The 10546-nt window shown below is 47.3% G+C and overlaps 1 long non-coding RNA gene across 1 annotated transcript; it reads left to right on the forward strand.

Moving 5' to 3' along the window:
- Nucleotides 1–987: 987 nt before the first annotated feature.
- Nucleotides 988–5327, forward strand: Gm42010. The gene is made up of 2 exons (XR_878710.1): nucleotides 988–1093; nucleotides 5062–5327. It is a non-coding gene; the product is annotated as a predicted gene, 42010 (long non-coding RNA).
- The last annotated feature ends 5219 nt before the right edge of the window (nucleotides 5328–10546 follow it).

Below are 10546 nucleotides of genomic sequence, written 5' to 3' on the forward strand. Positions count from 1 at the left end.
CCATGGTGGGAGATGGGAGAGAGAGACAGAGACAGAGAATCAGAGAGTGGGGGGAGAGAGAAAAACAGAGAGAGAGAGAGAGAGAGAGAGAAAGAGAGAGAGAGAGAGAGAGAATGCACCAAAACCAAGAATCTTCCAGGGCCTTCTTAACCAGAGCTGTGTCCTCATAGGCCCCCTACTGATGGGGCATTAGCAGCCTGGCTTTTCTGTGTCAAGGTAGCTCCCTGACCTTAGTCAGCCATTTGGTTTTCATGGTCAGTTCTTTCCCCTAGTTATTAACAAGGCAATCAGTAGAGTTAACACCCCACACACCATGAGCATCCTCCATGCAGGCCCTGTGACCTCCCTCCTTCCTCCTTGCTCTCTGCTTCATCTTCTGGCTCAGGATAAACCAAGCTCAGGAGACTTGTAGTGGTTTGAATAGGATTGGCTCCCATAGGCTTGTGTGTGTGTGTGTGTGTGTGTGTGTGTGTGTGTGTGTGTGTGTGTGAATGCTTGGCCATAAGGAGGTTAGGAGGTGTAGCCTTGTTTGAGTGAGCGTGGCCTTGTTGGAGTGGGTATGGGCTTGTTAGAGGAGGTGTGGTCTTGTTAGAGTAGGTGTGACCTTGTTGGAGTAGGTGTGGCCTTGTTGGAATGGGCGTGGCCTTGTTGGAGTGGGCATGGACTTGTTGGAGTGGGTGTGGCCTTGTTGAAGTGGGTATGGCCTTGTTGGAGGAAGTGTGTTACTGTGGGGGTGGACTTTAAGGTCTCCCATGCTCAGGCTATGCCTAGTGTGGCTCACAGTGTCTTTCTGCCTTCATATCAAGATGTAGAACTCTCAGCTCCTCTAGCACCATGTCTGCCTGCAAGCTGCCATGATCCTTGCCATGACGATAACAGACTAAACCTCTGAAACTGTAAGTCAGCACCAACAAATGTTCTTTATGAGAGTTGCCATGGTCATGGTGTCTCTTAGCAATAGAACACTAAGACAAGACCCAAGTTCTATGTGCCAGCCACTCATAGAATAGACAACTCCTAAGGTGTCGCTGGCCTTCTCTGACCTTAGCATTGTCTCTAAGAAAGAGAGAAGAAAAGTGTAGACCTATGAAGTGTAAGTAGCAGAGGAGTATCCCCAGTTCGACCCAGGAGCACCTGCAAAGCCATCTAAGAGCAGGACCCTGATGGCTTTGAGCCTCTTGGTTCAGATGGAGCTGAGGACCGGTCAGCCACTCAGCTCTGAGATGTGAACGAGAACCGACATAAGAGCAACCCATATCAGCCCTGAATGTTCAGTTTAAATTGTTAAGAAAGGGTGATATAAGATGTGGCTGAGCTAATGCTTCAAGGCTCTGGCTGACCGGATATCTGGCCTCATAGGATTTAGGTCCAACAGTAAGAAACCTCTTGTGCTATGCTAAGTACCACAGAGGTTTTGCCTGAAGTTGACGATATTTCCAGTGTCTTCACTTATCGTACCATAAGCAAGAGATCAGCTCGGGTAACTCTGTTCTGAAGCTCTGAACAGTTCATGGTTCCAACTACAAAATGTCTCCCACCAACTTTCATCTTAGTGCCTGTGTGTGTATTTATATATGCATATATATGTATATATGTGTATATATATGTGTGTGTGTATGTATATATGTGTGTATGTATATTTATATATGCATATATGTATATGTGTATATATGTATGTGTATTATATAGATGCATATATGCATCTATGTGCATATATATGCATATATGTGTACATATATGCATATATGTATATGTGTATATATGTATGTGTACTGTATAGATGCATATATGTGCATATATGTGTGTATATGTGTGTATGTATATTTATATATGCATATATATGTATATATGTGTGTGTGTGTGTGTGTGTGTGTGTGTGTACCTTGATTATCTATTTTAATCAGTAACAAACTCATCCCTATGAAATATGTTCAAGGCCAGGTGTGGTGGTGTATGCCTTTAATCCCAGTGCTTGAGAGAGACAGGAACTCCCTCTGAGTTCCAGGTCAGTCAGAGCTACCTACTGAAACCTTGTCCCCCCAAAAAGATGTTAAAGCTGCTAGGCCAGAAAGGGTCCACCTTCACCTGTGGCTTCCTGTTACCCTTCCTTGCCTCCTGTCTGCACTGTCCTGAATCTTGGGCATCTATGTTCTGAGTTTAAGACAAATAGATCTAAGTAAGCAGCAGCTCGTGGCTAGGAAGGAGGCTCAGTTGGTGAAGTGCTTGCTACATGCGCAGAGAGGCCTGAGTTTTGCACCCTGGAAATACACTAAGGGGTAAAACAAAGAACAGATGTGATGCACATGTGTGTAATCACAGTGCAGAGGCAGTTTCAGGTAGATCTATAGAGCCTGTGGGCCAGCCTACTTACAGCTGGAGAGAGACTCTGTCAAAGAAGGAAAAGAGGCAGCCATCAAAGGTGTCTGTGGAGGACGGTATCCTGGTTTTAACATTTGGAAGGGGACTCTGGGCCATCACAGTTTTTGTCTATAATTTTTAGGCCTCCAGTTTGCAGTGAATGTCCATCCTCCAGGCCTCCTGTGTGTCTTGACAAGTGGTCAAGCCTAGAGCCTCCTTCTGGAACAGCCCAGTTGCTCCGCTCACCGATGCTTTCCGCAAACAGCACTGACCTTTGCCAAGGACATAAGAGTCTTTGTTACTCCCATCAAATTTTATCTCCCCGTGGAACTGCCCATGGCTGAGAGATAGGAACATCCCCACTAAATTGCTTTGATGGAGCTGATTGTGAGCCTTAGATTGCCTGGCTTTCCTGAAAGTTATGTTACAGCTCAGAGCTGAAATCTGTCTTCCTGTCGCCCTAACACTCGGGAGGATCAAACTTCCCCCCCTTCAGGGTCACCCTGGAATACCATGGAAACCCTCACATTCTAGAAGCATCCATAACTGAGGTCACAGACCCTTTTAAGAATCCGATGAAAGTGCCTCCTAGTCCCTCTAGCCAAGAAGGAGAGAGAGAGGTGTGGGGGACCAGAAATACCTTTTGTACAACGTGTTAGGAATAACTCCAGAACCATGGGAGACCCTTGAAAATCCTGTCTTGACACTAGCTTGACAATGCTCGAGAGTGAGGAAGTAAAAGCTGTGAGGAACCTTGGAACTCACCAGATCCAGCTGACTGCTGCAAAATTAAATATACATATATATATATATGGATCACAGGGGCTAGCAAGATGATTTAGTGGGTCTAAGCCTGGGTTCTGAGTTCAATTCCAGGAACCCACATGATGGAAGGAGAAAACCAACTGAAAATGTGGTCCTCTGACTCCCAAATGTTCAGTGAGCACACACAGACACTAAACAAACAAATCAATAATATTTTAGTTAATCATCTGTTAAGTATTTATTATATATCACCAGCCCTGCCAAGGCTCTACACTGATCAGGGTCATAAAACTAGGGTCAAATAGTAACTCAGCTCTTAGATCTCATTTGTCCCCCCATTTTACACAGAAGGCAACTGAGGGTCCTAGAGCTGATGTCTCCCACCCACAGATACTGAGACCTGACTCAGAAGTCAAATCACCTGACACACAGATCCATGCTCACAACCATCCTGAACTAGACCTGCTATTTGCTGTCTTTTCCTTCTCCTTTGGCTGTGAGTGTTGGGAGCTGTCCTACTTTGCTTTCAGAGTGCTGCAATAAATATAATGACCAATAGGAACCTGGGCAGAAAACAATCTGTTTCAGCCCACAACTTAACGGTCTATCGTAAAGGAAGCCAGGGCAGGAGTGGATGCAGAGGTCATGGAGGGGTGCTGCTTACTGGCTTGCTCAGCCTGCTTGCTTATATACCTGTGAACCACCTGCCTAGAGGTGACACCACCCACGGTGGGCTGACCCCCTTTACACCATCATTAATCAAGAACATGCCCACGGGCCAATATAGTCATCGTATTTTCTCAGTTAAGGTTCCATCTCTCCAGATGACCTGGGCTTGTGTCAAGTGGACATAAAACTACCCAGCAGGGTGCCCACTGGTGCTAACTTACGCTGTACAAGGTTTTTATGGAATCCACAGGCAAGGCATAATCTGGGTCATAGGTAGCCCCTGCAGTTAGATGGACTTACTTAGCAAGTTGATGTAGGAAGCAATCCCTCTGGGAAGGGGATAAATACGTCCTGCATCACCTCTGGACTCTGTGCACACATGGGTGACTCCCAAAGCATGCACATATGTGCACGCACACATCCACAAAAACACATGTGCATACATGTACACATAAATACCCAGTGGACAAAAGAGAAACACCTGATGTCGATCTCTGACATGCACACACATGCACACACATGTACACATACCCACCCACAAACACACACACATATACATTTGCCTCATAGCCAGAGACAGAGCTCTGAGCCTACTATATGAGAATCCAGCAGGAATGAATAAACTGTCAAGGCTGGAGGGAAGCCCGCACCAGGAAACAAACCCAGCAGGCCCTTGGGCTTAGACATAGCCCCAGAAATGAGAGAAAATAAATTGTTGTTGAAGGAGTGTCTTCTGGTTGTCATGACAACTGTAAATGCTACCTAAGTTTCCTTCAACACCTCTTCATCTTTCTCCTCTCTGCACAAAAAGAAAATCAGCACAGGGGACACCTAGAACCTGGGTTTTTCTATCGTGGCAGACACCAAGGGGGTCATGACCCAGATGCATGAATGCTGAGGTTTCAAATGCCATAGATGCCCAGGAAGGCCAGGCAGGATACAAGAGGAGAAGGAGGTGCCAAGAGCACAAGCTGACTACGTTTTCACTACTCAGCTTCAGCACCTTGTTGTGGAGGCAGCAAGCCACTGCTAGCAGCCTCGGCCTGTGCCCTTTGCTTTAAAGGAAGAAGGGGCTGGAGAGATGGCTCAGTGGCCAAGAGTACTCAGTGCTCTTCAGAAGGTCCTGAGTTCAATTCTCAGCACCCACATGGCAGCTCAAAACAGTCTGATGTCATCTTCTGGTGTGCAGATTGATATGTAGATAAGGTCCACAAATAAATAAATAAGTAATCTTAAAATAAATGAATAATTGGTATTCTGTATCTTCAGGTGGAATCACAGATTTTTTAAAACGCTGAGAACTTGTATGGCCCAGATGAAGCCTCTGAATGGGCTGTTCCTAGACTGCGGTTGGCTGTTGTCAGATAGTGTGCAAAGCCACTTACGATCTAGCAGAGAAAGAAACAAGCAAAGAGGATACATACTGCAGATCCACAGAGCTAAGTTGGAGTCCTAGGACCACCACTGAATTACTGTGTCACTTATCAGGCCGCAGACCCTCTCTGATCAGCCTAAGATAACATTTCAACCCTGTGGTTTCCAGTGTTTTATTTACACAAACGACAACCCCATAATTCTGCATGTATCATTTTATATATAGACGTACTTTACTTTTAATTATCTGCACGCTGATGTATGTATGTCTGTGTGTATGTGCATGTGAGTGCAGGTGCCCTTGGAGGCCAGAAGGGGGCGCTAGATCATCTGGCGCTGGAATTAACAGGCAGCTGTGAGACACTTGATGTAGGTCCTGGAAACCAAACTTGGGTCCTGGGAAGAGAGCATCAAGTGCTCTTAACTTCTGAGCCATCTCTGCAATCCCCATTTCTATTCTACAAGTTTATCTGAAAAAAAAAAAAAAGTCCCTAATGGGTTAGTACAGCCTGCTTTCTCAAGAGTACACAGAGACAGAGTTTGCATTACAAATGCTTCTTAGGTACACACAAACTTGTATAAAGAGTGTTCCTGGAAGGCCAATTAAATGTAAACAGCAAAGACATCCATCCATTTAGGAAGATATGGATAAAACGTGGTACATTTATCCTGGAGAATACTCAGCAATAAAAAGTAAAAACAGATAAGCTATGGATACTTGCTATGACATGGATGAACCCTGGAGACGGCATGCTACGGAAAATCAGCCAGCCAGCCTGGGCATGTAGCTCAGCTGGAAGAGGGCTTGCCTAGCAAGTGTGAACCCCTGGGTTCAATCCCAGAACCACATAGATAGTAGTTCAGGGTGTCTATCTGTAATCCTAGCACTCAGGAAGTGGAAGCAGGAGACTCTGAAGTTCAAGGTCATCCTCCTGGTACACAGGAAGTTCTAGGCTAGCCTTGGCTACATTAGACCCTGTCTTTAAAATATACAGAGAGGAAATGTAGCAGATGTGCAGCTTGGTCTTCATGTGGGTCCCAAACAACTGGAACAGGGGCTATCTATCCCAAAAGCTGTTGCCTGCATGTAGGATATTGTGCTTCTAGCTGGGCTGCCTTGTCTGGCATAAGTGGGAGAGGAAGCGCCTAACCTCGCAGAGAGTTGAAGTGTGTGTGTGTGGGGGGGGGTACCCAGAGAGGGCCCCACCTGCTCAGAGGAGAAAGGGAGAGAGATGGGGGAAGGATTGTGGGAGGGGGTGAAAGGGAGGGAAGCAGTGAGCAGGATGTAAAGTGAATAAGTAGAAAAAAATTAATTTTTAAAAAAAATATAGAAAAGGAGTAAACACACACACAGCACGGAGTACACTGAAAACTGTTGTGGCCATATTCCACAGTACATAAGTATAAATTACATACTTTATAAGTAGAGTAGAACTATCAATAAAACATTGAGGAGGAGGAAGAGGAAAAGGAGGAGGAGGAGGAAGCAGGATTGAGCACAGAATAAGATCGAAATAGCAATGCTGAGTTGGAAATGTAGCAGGAAGCACGTTGGGAGAGGGCTTGCAGGGAACGTACAAAGCCCTGGGCTCTACCCTTGTCAGTATCCCATGGATCTGCCTCCGTGGTGCACGCCTGTGACATCAGCACCTCAGAGGTGGAGACAGGAGGATCCAGAGTTCAAGGTCATCCTCAGCTTCAGTTGCAGTTCAGTTTCTGCCTACCCCAACAAAGAAAAAATAAAACTCAAGTCCAAGGTTGTGGGTCAACCAGGCGGAGCCAAAAACGTGAAGCCCCTCCTTCTGTCTGTCTTACTCAGGCCAGTTCCTAGCAAATTCCCTGGAAGGCATGGCCTTGGGGAGGGCGTGTCTCTGCAGCTGTCACAGACGCTGACAGTTGGAGGCCATCTGCTGAACACACTCCCCACGGCTGGGCAGTAAGCCCACCCAGGAGGAGGGAATGTAAAAGCCTATTTCAGTGTCTCTCTCGCCAAGTCAAAAGGCAAACGCGGCTAAGCTGGACAGTTACGGCCACAGCCTGCCACTGCGGCTGACACTGAAGGACTCCCAATTGCTGGTGATACTTGTGTATCTGGCACGGGAGACACATGGAACATCAGGAGGGGACACATTGCAGAGACCACAGGAAGGAAGACCTAAAATGTCTCTTGACAGTCTTTTCCCGTTCTTCTGTACGGATCACAGAGCCCAGCAGGGTAGTGTTGTTTTCCATAGAAATCTGACATGTTGTAAGCTGGGCTTTAGAATACTTGGCCTGGTGACAGCAGGCAAGATGGATTGGAAAGGGGAGACCCAGAAGACAGGGAGACTAATTAGCAGATTATTGGAGCCAGCCAACCGTGAGATGGGAGGGTGGTGGTTTCTGTAGAAATGCAAGGGGAGAGGACAGGAGGGAAGACAAGCGTGGGTGCACCTGCGGGAGTGGGCACTGCGAATGGCAAATGGCGGATGGAGCAGACTGGAGCCAAGGGCGTTGCTCTGTTCCTTCCCGTGCACTGTTAGCGACTCTGTGTTAGCAAGGTGGGAGTGGGGGATTGAGTCAGCAGTTCCGAGCACTTCCTGCTCTTGCAGAGGAACCAAGTTGAGTTCCCAGCACCCAGACGGTTCAGATCACAAACTGCCTGCAACTCCAGCTCCAGGTGATCAGGGGACCTCTTCCGGCTTCCCAGCGTGCACCAGCCACCACGCCTGGCTCCAAACACAGGAGCCCACCGGGGACGTTATGGTTTCAGTCTGCTGATTGTGACACCGGCCTCTTAGTCACCTTCTCTGTGTAAATATACCCCTACTCCTCCCCCACAGTCACCACCCAGCATCTCCTAGACAATGTGTTCCTACAACCCAGTCTCCTTAAAACAGAGATGAGTGTGTGTGTGTGTGTGCGCATACATTCTCCACCTTGTTTAATTGAAGTAGGTAGAGTCCGTTGATCCTCCCAGTCTCGGAGCTCACAGATTCGGCTGACCAGCAAGCCCCAGAAACCCTCTGGTCTCCAAATATACACTGCAGTGTTTAGATTTTTTTGTCTGTTTTTTTTTTTTTTTTTTTTTTTTTAAATCTTAAACTGTATGTGGGTTTGTGCACATTCATGAAGTAAGAGTCCATGGAGGCCATCAGATCTCCCAGATCTGGAGCTTTCCTGTCTTCCTTCAGGTCTCTGGAATAATAAATAGAAGCAGAGGACAGGACGCTTCCATCCGTTTGACAAGGTCCATGCAGCTCTGAGCGGGTGGCTTCCTGCTCTGCCCATGCTTTACCTGGTCTGTGAGCTGCTCACAGTGACACAGGGACACCTGGCACTATCGCACACTTTGTACATGTGGATAGCCAGCTCCAACCCAGCACCTCACCAGACCCCACAGCCTGGAGAACAGCTGCCGTGGCTGGCCCACACCCCATAGCATATTTGTGGTATTTTAATGCCCCAGACTCATTCCAGCTTTGCTTTGTGTAACTCGCGTGTAATCACATTGTTTGAGTCAAAATTCAAGTCCAGCCCTCCCAAGGGTACAGGGACTGGCTAAGTGGGATGATGGATAGAAGATACCTGTCATAGGGCTGAACAGAGAGATGCTCTAAGGAGGGACCATGGAAAGCAATGGAATCCCACTCCCTGCTCTCTTTCTTGTGGCCACTCCCTGACTCCAAGTATATAGAGTGGGATTCATCATTAACTAGTAATTAAACCACTTACTTTATTAGCTCACAGGTAACATAATTTGTTCAAAGAACCCAACCGTTGGCAATATTTCTCTCTATGTGAATGTGATCCCGTTTGTCCCCCTTAAAGGTAAGGGCTGGGTGAATCCATCTGAATGTTGTTGGGTTTCCCTGCATGGCCATGTCTAATGGTACCTTGTTCTATGTCTAATGGTGCCTTGTTCTACACTGTTTCTGGGTGGCTTGGTGATGGGAACACCCCATGTCTTAGTTAGGGCTTTACAGTTGTGAACAGACACCATGACCAAGGCAACTCTTCTAAGGACAACATTTAATTGGGGCTGGCTTACAGGTTCAGAGGTTCAGTCCATTATCATGAAGGCAGGAGCATGGCGGCATCCAGGCAGGCATGGTGCAAGAGGAGCTGAGAGTTCTACATCATCTGAGGGCTGCTAGCAGAATATTGGCTTCCAGACAGCTAGGAGGAGGGTCTTAAAGCCGCATTGACACACCCACTCCAACAAGGCCACAGTTAATAGTGCCACTCTCTGGGCCAAGCATATACATACTATTACACCAAGTGACAGGTTCTTGCATCTTTTCTCCATAGCTGAATTTTAGACGTTTAATGGTTGGCTCTCTGGCTCCGTTCCGTTGTGTGTGAGTGCCTGTCTTCTTACTCTCCAACCAACACGATAGGGTTGTTCTCCCGTCACACCATGCTCTGAGGCTGTACTGACTCCTAGGGGGCTCCTGCGTCTAGCTGCCATAGGGGCTTCTGAGATCTAATGGGGTTATGAGCTCACTGCCTCGGGGGCCATCAGCAACACTTCTTGGCTTCTACACAGTCAAGATCAAGGTTGCACCCACTTGGGACCACAGTGACAGGCAGAGAAGGCTATGCTGAGGTTTGCTGATTTCCCCCTTTGAAACTCACTGGCTTTAGTCCATCTGTCCATCTCTAACCCATCAGGGGAGCCTCCCTAATCAGGTTTCAGGGGCTTTAAGACCATCTCAAGGAGCTTCAGTGTGCTGATTGAATGCTCTTGAGCACTGCGGTAGCTGTTCAGCGGTATGGGGACCTGGGTTTTACCGCCATGTAGCTAATAAGGCTATTAACACAAACCGAGCCTGCCGCCCGAACTTAGGACACCATAAATCTCTCTTCCCACTGGAAGGATTTACAGTGTGGCGCACTCAGAGGCCACTGTCTCTTGCTGTGTTCTGCTTTCAAGACTTGGCAAGGAGAGGCAGGGCCCAATAAAGGGAATGCAGTCCCCAGAAAGGAGGGAGACGTCTAAGCTGGGCCTGGACTCAGCTCCCGTTCCTGCTGTCAGCTTATGGCTCTGACCGGTGCCGTGGGCAGATTGAAATTTTATGATCCTGATCATGTAGCACCTGCTTATGTCCCGTTTATAGAGCGAGTGCCTTGTGCCAACCTCTTCACAAAAGGAGGAGCTATCAATCTCCTGGCATCTTTTTGGAAGTGAGAACACATTACACCCTCCCCCTCTCTCTCTCTGTGTACATTCATATATGTGCATGCTGTATGCCTGTGTGTGCACAAGTGTGCTCATTTGTTCCTGTTTGCCTGTGTATCTATATGTGTAAGTGCATACCTTCATGAGTACATATGCACAGGTGTATATGTGTGCGCATGTATGTGCATGTCTGTGTACATGGTGTGCATGCAAGTCTGT

Source organism: Mus musculus, chromosome 5 (assembly GCF_000001635.26).
Source record: "Mus musculus strain C57BL/6J chromosome 5, GRCm38.p6 C57BL/6J".
Lineage (NCBI taxonomy): Eukaryota > Metazoa > Chordata > Mammalia > Rodentia > Muridae > Mus > Mus musculus.